Source organism: Rhineura floridana, chromosome 10 (assembly GCF_030035675.1).
Source record: "Rhineura floridana isolate rRhiFlo1 chromosome 10, rRhiFlo1.hap2, whole genome shotgun sequence".
Classification (NCBI taxonomy): domain Eukaryota; kingdom Metazoa; phylum Chordata; class Lepidosauria; order Squamata; family Rhineuridae; genus Rhineura; species Rhineura floridana.
The window spans coordinates 5,481,435-5,490,792 of NC_084489.1; positions in this window are offsets into that span (position 1 = coordinate 5,481,435).

Here is a 9,358-nt window from a genome sequence, read left to right on the forward strand (position 1 = left end):
GCCTTTAACAGCTGTATGACTGGCAGAAATTCAACAGGTCAAGTCTTTTCAAATATGGACTACTTCCTAATTTTGTGTTAGGCCATGCCTTCCAGGAGCCATTTTGCATCATGCCACTGTCCCCATTTTGTGACTGGTGACCACAGCACTGTCTCAGAATTTGAAATATGTCCTCTAGGCCAAAAAGGTTGGCACCCCTGTTCTACAATAGACAGAAACTATCAAACACATTTTTATCATTATTGGACTCCCAAAATTCAATAAAAGCTGAAGGATTTTGTTGTTCACTTTCTGTAAATTATATTATTTCTGTTAGCTTTGACATTATAGCTATATATCATGCTTTGTTTAGCCATCATTTTCTTGCTGGGGTCTATATTGAAGACAATAAAGAAATGGCTAAACCCGACTGGCACCAGACTGCAGTGCTCCTTTGAAGGCAGCAGCGCAGCGGTACTATAGCTGGCGGGGTCTTCAGTAGGTCCAGCCGCATCAGTGTGTTAGCGCACTGAACGTAGATGCCTACCATCACCCAAGATGGCTGTGGAGGTGTGTTGACACTCCCACCGTCATTTTGGATGATGGCAAGCATGCGTGCTCAGTGCACTAACACACTGATGCAGCTGGGCCTATTTAAGCCCCCTGTGGTGAAGTGGCACAGCCAGCCCATGCTGGCAACAAGAAGGGTGTTGCCTGGGAGGGTGGATCCCGCTCTCTGTGATCCACGCCAGCATCGGGTCATGGGGTGCAAACTCAATGCTAGCACAGATTGCAGAGTGGGATCTATACTCGCCCAACCCCAGCAGCAGGGCCACTCTCAGCAGCAGGAGCCTTTGGCCAGTGTCCAGCCTGTGGCTAAACAAAGTTTTTATAGCCTAATTTTTCTCATCTCTTTTTCCTTCCTAGTTAGTTGTCACCCATCAACCTTCAGAGCCATATAAATGCTTTAGAGGAATTTCCTAATTCCTTTCAGAGTGCTCCAAGACGTATCAAGCAGCCACTGTACAAAAATAAAATAGCAAACAAGCTTTTGAGTTCTCCAGGACTCCTCTTCTGGTTGGATATTAAAGCAAAACAACAGAAGAGAGAAGGGAGCAAAAAGATGGGCATGATAGAAAGCCCAAAGGTCTGCAGTTAATCACAATCTTAAAATGAAGTGCAGGAGGTGCTGGCAGAGTTAATTAGATTAGACTCTGCTAAGTGTAAAACAGGTTTCAGGCTGTACTAAATGCTGCTGGGACAAAAAAACAATAATTGCTGTCCACACATTTTAAAAAAATAGAATAACAACATTACAGAGTTGGAAGGTATCTTGGAGATCATCCAGCCCAACCCCCTGCTCAATATAGAATTTGCAATGCAGGATATAATGGCCATCCAGCCTCTGCTTCAACATGTCCAGGGACCTCCTGAGGCAGACTCTTCTACTGTCAAATAAATCTTAGAGCCAAGAGGTTTCTCTTAATGTGTAACTGAAATCTTTTCCCCTGCAATTTCCACCCATTGGTTCTAGTCCTGCCCTCTGGAGCACCATAGAAACAAGACTGTGAGGACAGCACTTTTGATATTTGAAGACAGCTATCATGTTTTCTCCCTTTATAGTCTCTTTTCCAAGTTTAACATACTCAGATTTTTCAACCACTCCTCAGGACTTCATTTCCAGACCCTTCACAAATCTGGTTGCCCTTCTCTGGACATGTTCCAGTTTGTCAATGTCCTTCTTAAAATGTGGCACCAGAGCTGGACCCAGTACCCCAAATATAGCCTGACCAGCATAAAACAATCCAGCAATTAGTCTGACCTGTTTCCAGCACTAATCAGAGCACATAGGTCCCTTGTGAGGCAGACAGCAGAAGTGTAAATAAATGTAGTAGTCCTGTCTAATAATGCAGTATTTCAGAGTGCTAAATGACCTCACATTTGAATGGGGAAAAGAGAGCTCTTGCTAGAATAAGCGTCCACAACTAGCTTTTCACAAGCCTTTAATCTTGCCCTCATATATAGTATTATATGGTCCACACAACCAGGCAAGTAGTGATCCTTTTTTCCTATCCAAATGGCGTTTTCCTATTAAACTGCAGGATCTGACAGATTTAAGTGAGATGTGCAAAACTACTTGGGAGTTTTTCTGGCATAGGATACTTCTTTGTTCCTCCTCCATTGTGCTAAATATGTGCTCAGGTAAAAATGGTTGCCAACTTCTGCCTCCTCTGCATGAAATGGCTTCGGAAAATAGGCTTTTACCTCCTATAATCTTATAACTAAATATCTAGAGGTCCCTCCAGATGTCCTTTTTTACATATTCATGATTATTTGTGCTCATGGTGCTATCAGGGCAGTCACACACAATCCCTCCTTTCAATACTGTTTGTGCCTGCAAAAGTATAGGGGTGATTACACTGCTTCATTTCCAATCAGTACATATCCCACAACTTCCTACAGTAATCCCATAACTTTTTATTTCACAAATGCCGTGGTTTATCTTTGTCCTACTTTGGTTAAGCTATAGCACCTCTGGGCATCAATAATGTGGTAGCATTGCAAAACAAACTAAATCAGAATAAAACCACCACTAATGCACTAATTGTGTCAATAATATGTTGCTGAATACACTTGCAATAAAACACTACTCTGGAGGGGCCCCAAGGATGAGCCTTATATTTTTACAAGCCTGGTACAAAGAAATATTGTTTTGTTTTTAGGCAGTTTTTGAAATAACTTATTTTTTTGTATGTGGAATGTCTTGATATTCCAATTTCCTGAAAATAAACCTTTTTTTCTATTTTACTCTGCTACTGGATGTGAACTGCTCAGGCAGATATGTTTTGGCTTCTTCCTAGAAAAATTGAGGTATCCCAAAATGACTGGGAAAGTTGGGGTGGGAAAAGGCAATAACTACAGGATTTTGTGAGGTTTTTGAAAGGGAACTGAAAGAGGATAGAAAACAAAAAGGGGGTTTCACATCCTGATCTCTCTGCAATGACTAAGGTTGCTTTCACATGACCTGTTTTCATGAGCATTCATCCTGAGTTTATCTCATCCTGTGGTGAGATTAGACAACATTGTGTGAAACAAGTGTTATTTCACATTTTCCAGTGCATTTCCCCCATCACTTTCCTTAGTGCAAAAAGTTCAATCTTTTGGGGCACCTGGTTTACTTTCCAAGAGTGCCAAATCAGCTGCAAGCTGAATTCAATCCTACCCAACAGTGACAGTCTAGTAGAGTTTCTTCAGTCACCCCCCTTCTGGTACATCTCTCCAAAGGTGAACACAGAAGACAACCTCTCAGTTCAGAGGCAATACACAGAAGACACAGCTTAACACAGATAGCTGCTAGAACTTTTCCCAGTTTATCGTGATGGCTACCATAGCAACGGCCTTGGTAGTCCGTTCCCAGACTGGGCAAAGACATAACTCCCCCTAGTTACAGTTTTTCAGACTTGATGGAAAACAAACTCAGTGACAGTGCGGTTCAATGGTCAACAAAAAGTGCCCTGAGTCACTTGTGTGTGCTATATTGGTTAGACTGAATGTCTGAAATTTTGTGAATTTCAATAATCACAGAAAAGTGTGAATATCCAAAAACTTACAGCAAAAGAGCAGATATTGTATTTACAGGCCAAGTTGTAATGCCCAAGGGCAAGGTTCTTTAGGGATTTGGATACAATAACAACACAGATGGTCAGAGCTTGGAAAAGTTGCTTGTTTGAACTACAACTCCCATCAGCCCAATCCAGTGGCCATGCTGGCTGAGGCTGATGGGAGTTGTAGTTCAAAAAAGTAACTTTTCCAAGCTCTGCAGATGGGGTGAAAAATCACCAGTGTATTAACTACTAAGCAACATGTAGAGATACAGAAAGCAAAGCAGTCAACCCTACCATCCTTCTACTGTCAGGGAACCTTTCAGAATGATAATGATCGGAGCTCTTTAGGAGCTTTAGTATGCAGCACACCATCTTAGGGTCTACACTAAGTTCAGCTGTAGGATGGTTTTATACTCTTAGATGCTAATAAGCGACACCAGCTGCTTGGGTTATGGTGACCACAGTAGCTAAGGTCTGTAGCTAAGCTTCTTAACAGCAGAGGCAGAGCATGAGACAATGAGCTTATCTCTAAAAGAGTCAAGTCGTCTACATCAAAGGGAGACATGAAAGGGAGACACTCCCTAGTGGTTTACCTTATTCTCCCAGCTCTCACACTACTGGGGTCATAACTTCCTGATGAGACATATGATATCCAGTACAGTCTCTCACACTGAATGCTGAGATTGCAGTTCAGAACTTACCACTGTGAAGAACTGCAGGAAAGCGAAGTCAGTTCCTTTAGGAAGGCATTCTAGTTACTAACTCTGGTTAACAATATAAGCATATAATGGCTTCTAATAAGCATGGGTTCAAGCCCTAAATACACTAAACTAGGCATGCTGTAGAGAACATTGCATATGTTACTTATATGACCATACAGCCAGTTAGAGAATATTAGGCATTAACCAATCATATGCCTTCTGGCCCAGAGTGTGGGGTGCAATTGACTAGGTTTATTATTGGCATGTATCATCAGGCAGGAAAGAGAACATCAATGTACTTATATATCTGATCACTTTCAGACAGAATGCTAGTCAGTTTCAGGTAGTGTTGTTTGCAGGAAATGTGTGGGTATCAACACTGACTTTGAAAGTAATACCTTTTCTAAATAAGAAAACTCTTTGCACTGAATATTAAGTGGGAAAAACACTTCTCTGCCATGTGCTTTTCATCTCAGATTTCAAGGACAGTAAAAGGAGGTTTGTTTTGTTTTACAATCAAGCCATTCATGTGCACCACCACTGCAGTAGATGTTAGAGATGCTCCCTGTCCTGAGAAATGGGATGGCCAGACATGAAAGAGGACAGGGTTCCTGCACCTTAGCTGTGTAGGAAAGAGAAATTCAGCACGTGTTGCTTACCTGATAACACCTACTGAAATCACCTCTTCTACACAGCTATAACAGGTGTAGGAGCCCTGTTCTCTTTTGCATCTTGGGAGCCACCCCTCAGGAATCTATGAGTTAAAGTTCAGTTTGGTCTTATATTCAAGCGGCTCGGTGAAGTATGAATTAACTACTACATAGTAATTGGTAATGTGCAAACTATCTGGACTTGCTTCCTTGCTGAAGAAGGGAGTCCTATCACCTCACCAGGCAGCCTGAAACTCTTATGACCTCTGCACTTGCTGCCATATTGTATTACTGACTTTGATACAGCATCACTAAACATTGCTGTTGAAGAACAGGCAGAGCTTGGAAAAGTTACTTTTTTGAACTACAACTCCCATCAGCCCAATCCAGTGGCCATGCTGGCTGGGGCTCATGGGAGTTGTAGTTCAAAAAAGTAACTTTTCCAAGCTCTGAGAACAGGTGCACAGATGGTAACTGGAAAAGTGTTCAGGTGGCCAAATGTTTACGAGGCTGAGGCAGGAAGTTTCATAGGCATGCAGAATATTTACTTTCCACTTTTGTAGAGCTCAGCATCCAGAACAAGGTCTTATAAGAGGACATAATAGAGGCCCGGAGGGTGATGACAAGATCTAGGGCCTTCTCAGTGGTGGCCCCCGAACTATGGAACAGTCTCCCTGAGGAAGTACGCCTGGCGCCGACTCTGCTTTCCTTCCGGCGCCAGGTCAAAACCTTCCTATTCTCTGAAGCATTTTAAGTTACATTGATCTAATTTTAAAAATGTTTATTGTATTGTTGATTGTATTTTAATATTATTTTGTTATTCATTGTATTTTTATACTATTTTATGTTCACCGCCCAGAGAGCTATCGCTAGTCGGGCGGTATATAAATTTAATAAATAATAATAAATAATAATAATAATAATAATAATAGTATTATATGAAGAAGTATGAAGATAAATGAGGTAACATTTAAAAGTGCTACAGAAATTAATGATAATAATCTACAAATCGGAATACTTAGAAATAATGTTTTAAAATTAGACTTTTAATTGCCAATCTAAATTTGCCTACAAATTATAATTGAAAAGTTGGGTCAGCATGGGGTAACTTATGAAGGACCCTTATCATTTGGATTAAACATGTTTCCTTCTGCAGACATGGAAAACACGAATTCTGTATTTACTGTTATCTGTGCTGCATATTGTTTTGTCATATGAAAAGAAGGAGCCTGCTTTGTCCCACTTACAGTCACTTCATACTGTGTTAGTGGATTTACACTTTGCAGCACAGATCTGCACAATATTAGTCATACCACTTTTTTGATTGTACTGACTGTCTCTTATCATCAGGAAACGGCTGAAAGCAATTAGTACCACTCAGCTGCCACAGCTCTAGTGTTTCTTTTGCAGCTTAAATGTTTTCCAGATATATAAACATATACTTTATGATTGCTGTAGCTATTGAAATTGAGAGTGACTGCCATAATTTTTTACCTGCTTAGATCTGACGGTGTGAGATCTCTGCTGTGGGAAAGAAAGGCAGACGTCATCCATCACACTCACTGACTGTCTTCTTATGACTTTGTGTCCTTTATAATATTGTACTGAACTTTATCATCATAGTCATAGTTAAATGTATTTTGAATAAGGAGGCAAAATAACTCAAGGAAAAGGGTGATGTTTAAAGAATGGGTTTTAAGGAAGTCATTTTCAAGCTTTCCTCCTTTGGAGAGCTTTTCCATATTGAGACTAGTCTGCTGAGGATGGCAAACTTGTGCAATGCAAAAATAAACACATAACTGCTATAAAACCTTGACTCATTCCAATCTAGCTTCAGGCCTCGTTATGGGACTAAACTGGCCTTGGTTGCCCTGATGGTTGACCTTTATCGGGAGAAGGACAGGGGGAGTGAGATTCAGTTATACTTACTTGATATCTTGGCAGCTTTTGATACCATTGAACATGGTATCCTTCTGGGCCAACTTGGTGAGATGGGTATCGGAGGCACCATTTTACAGTGGTTCCAATCATGTCTCCAGGATCATTCTCAGATAATAGCATTGGGTGATTGTCTTTCCCTGGCAGTTGTGCTCTGGGGTGCCGCAGGATACCATCTTGTCCCTGATGCTGTTTAACATCTATATAAAGCCCTTGGGAGCGGTCATCAGGAGATTTCGGGTGAGGTGTCATCAGTACACTGATGATACCCAGCTCTATTTCTCTGTAACATCTGAATCGGGAGAGGCCATGCAAGCCCTGGACTGTGCCTGGACTCAGTGGTGGGCTGGATGAGGGCCAATAAACTGAGTTTGAATCCTAGCAAGATGGAGGCTTGGTGGTTCCAAGTTCGGATAATTGGCCAGTTGCCGGCTTTGGACGGGGTCGTACTCCCTCTGAAAGAGCAGGTCCATACTCTGGAGGTGCTCCTGGATCCATCTTTGTCACTGGAGGCCCAAGTGACCCCAGTGGCTAGGAGTGCCTTTTACCAACTTTGGCTGGTAAGACAACTGTGGCTGTTTCTGGACCGGAATAGCCTGACCACTGTCTATGCACTGGTAATCTCCAGGCTGGATTACTGTAATGTGCTCTATGTGGAGCTCCCCTTGAGGTTGGTCTGGATGCTGTAACTGGTGCAAAATCTAGCAGCTCTGCTGCTCACTAAGGCAGGGTATTGCCAACATGTCACCCGGCTGATGGAAGATTGAACTGGCTGTCCATTAGCTAGAGGGCCAAGTTCAAGGTTCTGGTCTTGGTGTCAAAGCCCTATACAACTTGGGACCAGGATACCTGAAAGATCGTCTTACCTCTTATAAACCCAGTCGATCACTGCATTCTGCAGGTGAGGGCCTCCTGCAGATACCACCTTATCAGGAGATCCTTTCCGCACAACATAGGAAGTGTTGCTGCACCTACGGTTTAGTGATGCAGCACCTGGAATTCCTTCCCCTTAAATATTAGACTGGCACCATCTCTGTTATCTTTTCAGTGCCTGCTGAAGACCTTCCTCTTTCAACAAGCCTTTAAGTAGGGACCTTATCCCAGTCTCTGTCTGTGCTGGAATTTTTAATATGTTTTTAAAGCGTTTTTTAAAAAAAGATGTTTTTAATGATGTTTTGTTTTAATAAGTTTCTAAAGACGTTTTGTTTTAATATATTTTAAACTCTGTTTTTAAGATGTTTTTAGTGTTTTTGTTTGCTGCCCTGGGCTCCTACTGGGAGGTAGGGTGGGGGTATAAATTTAATAAATAAATAAAAGACATAAAAGAAAAGAAAACCTCTTTGCATTCCAGAGGATTCAAGAGGAGGAAGGTTCAGGGGCACACAGCAAGCAGGGTGTTGGCCAGGCCTTTTGGGCCTCATTGTCACCAGGTATAAACTGAGAGTGCATTCTAGAGCAATCCTAAAACTCCAGGAGAATATTGACTGTGGAGAGCAGCCTGTTCTTTAGAGAAACTAGTCTGTCATTACTTGTCTTCTCATTGTGAAACCTTTACAAACCTCTTCCTGCTTCCTTTTGTAGAACTGCAGGGAGGCTGAGTTCATTGCTGCTCCTGCCTGCAAGAATAAAGGTGTATTAGAGCTTGGGGGAAGGGAGATAGAACTCACGTGGCCAGTGTTGCTGCTGCCTCTGCCGTTGGTCCTGACTCTGCCCCTGGGGCACCACACAATGGTTTGCTCCCTGCACCATCCAGGTAAGTAGCCGCACTGCCAAAGTCAGGAAGTGGCTTTGTCCCACCACACATTTCCTGATGGGAAGATCCTAAGCAAGATAACAACTCCTGATCTGCACTGAAGGTTAAGCAGCAAAAAGCAATGCATTTTAAAACATTTTAAAGCATTTGTTGTGAATAGTGTTTAATACCCCAAAATAACCATGCAGCAGTTCTTTGGTCCTTCCTTTTTTGAGTACAAAGATTTGTGTCTTTGGCATGCATCCAAAGGCCTATTTCATTGATGTAATAATAGTCATGCAGCATAAATAGAACTAGCAACGTACTGCGGAGGAGAAATCTCAAATGGTTTGAAGTAGGGATGCCCTCCACTCTCCTTAAATGTTGCCCCTATCCCTTCTGAGGAGAAAAAACATTGCTGTATACACCCCTTTTCCCAAGAACCAGATCTCAGGATTGGAATAAACTGTAGCATTCACTTTAGAATATTTCTGCATTTGTGCAAACTACAGTATATGAGCTCAGGCTGCTCTCCTATTCCCCTCTCATAGTCTTGTTATCAAGATTATGCAAGCAACCATGTGGATTATCATTCACCAAGATGGAGGCTTGCAGCAGTGTCACTAAATTGGTTACAATGCACTGCCAGATACAGTTTTGACAACTTGGCAAGCCCTGACACAAGGGATAATTTGGGCCAAAAGATATGCATAACAAATCTAGAAGCTTAAAAGGAGCTGAATTATGCACCTC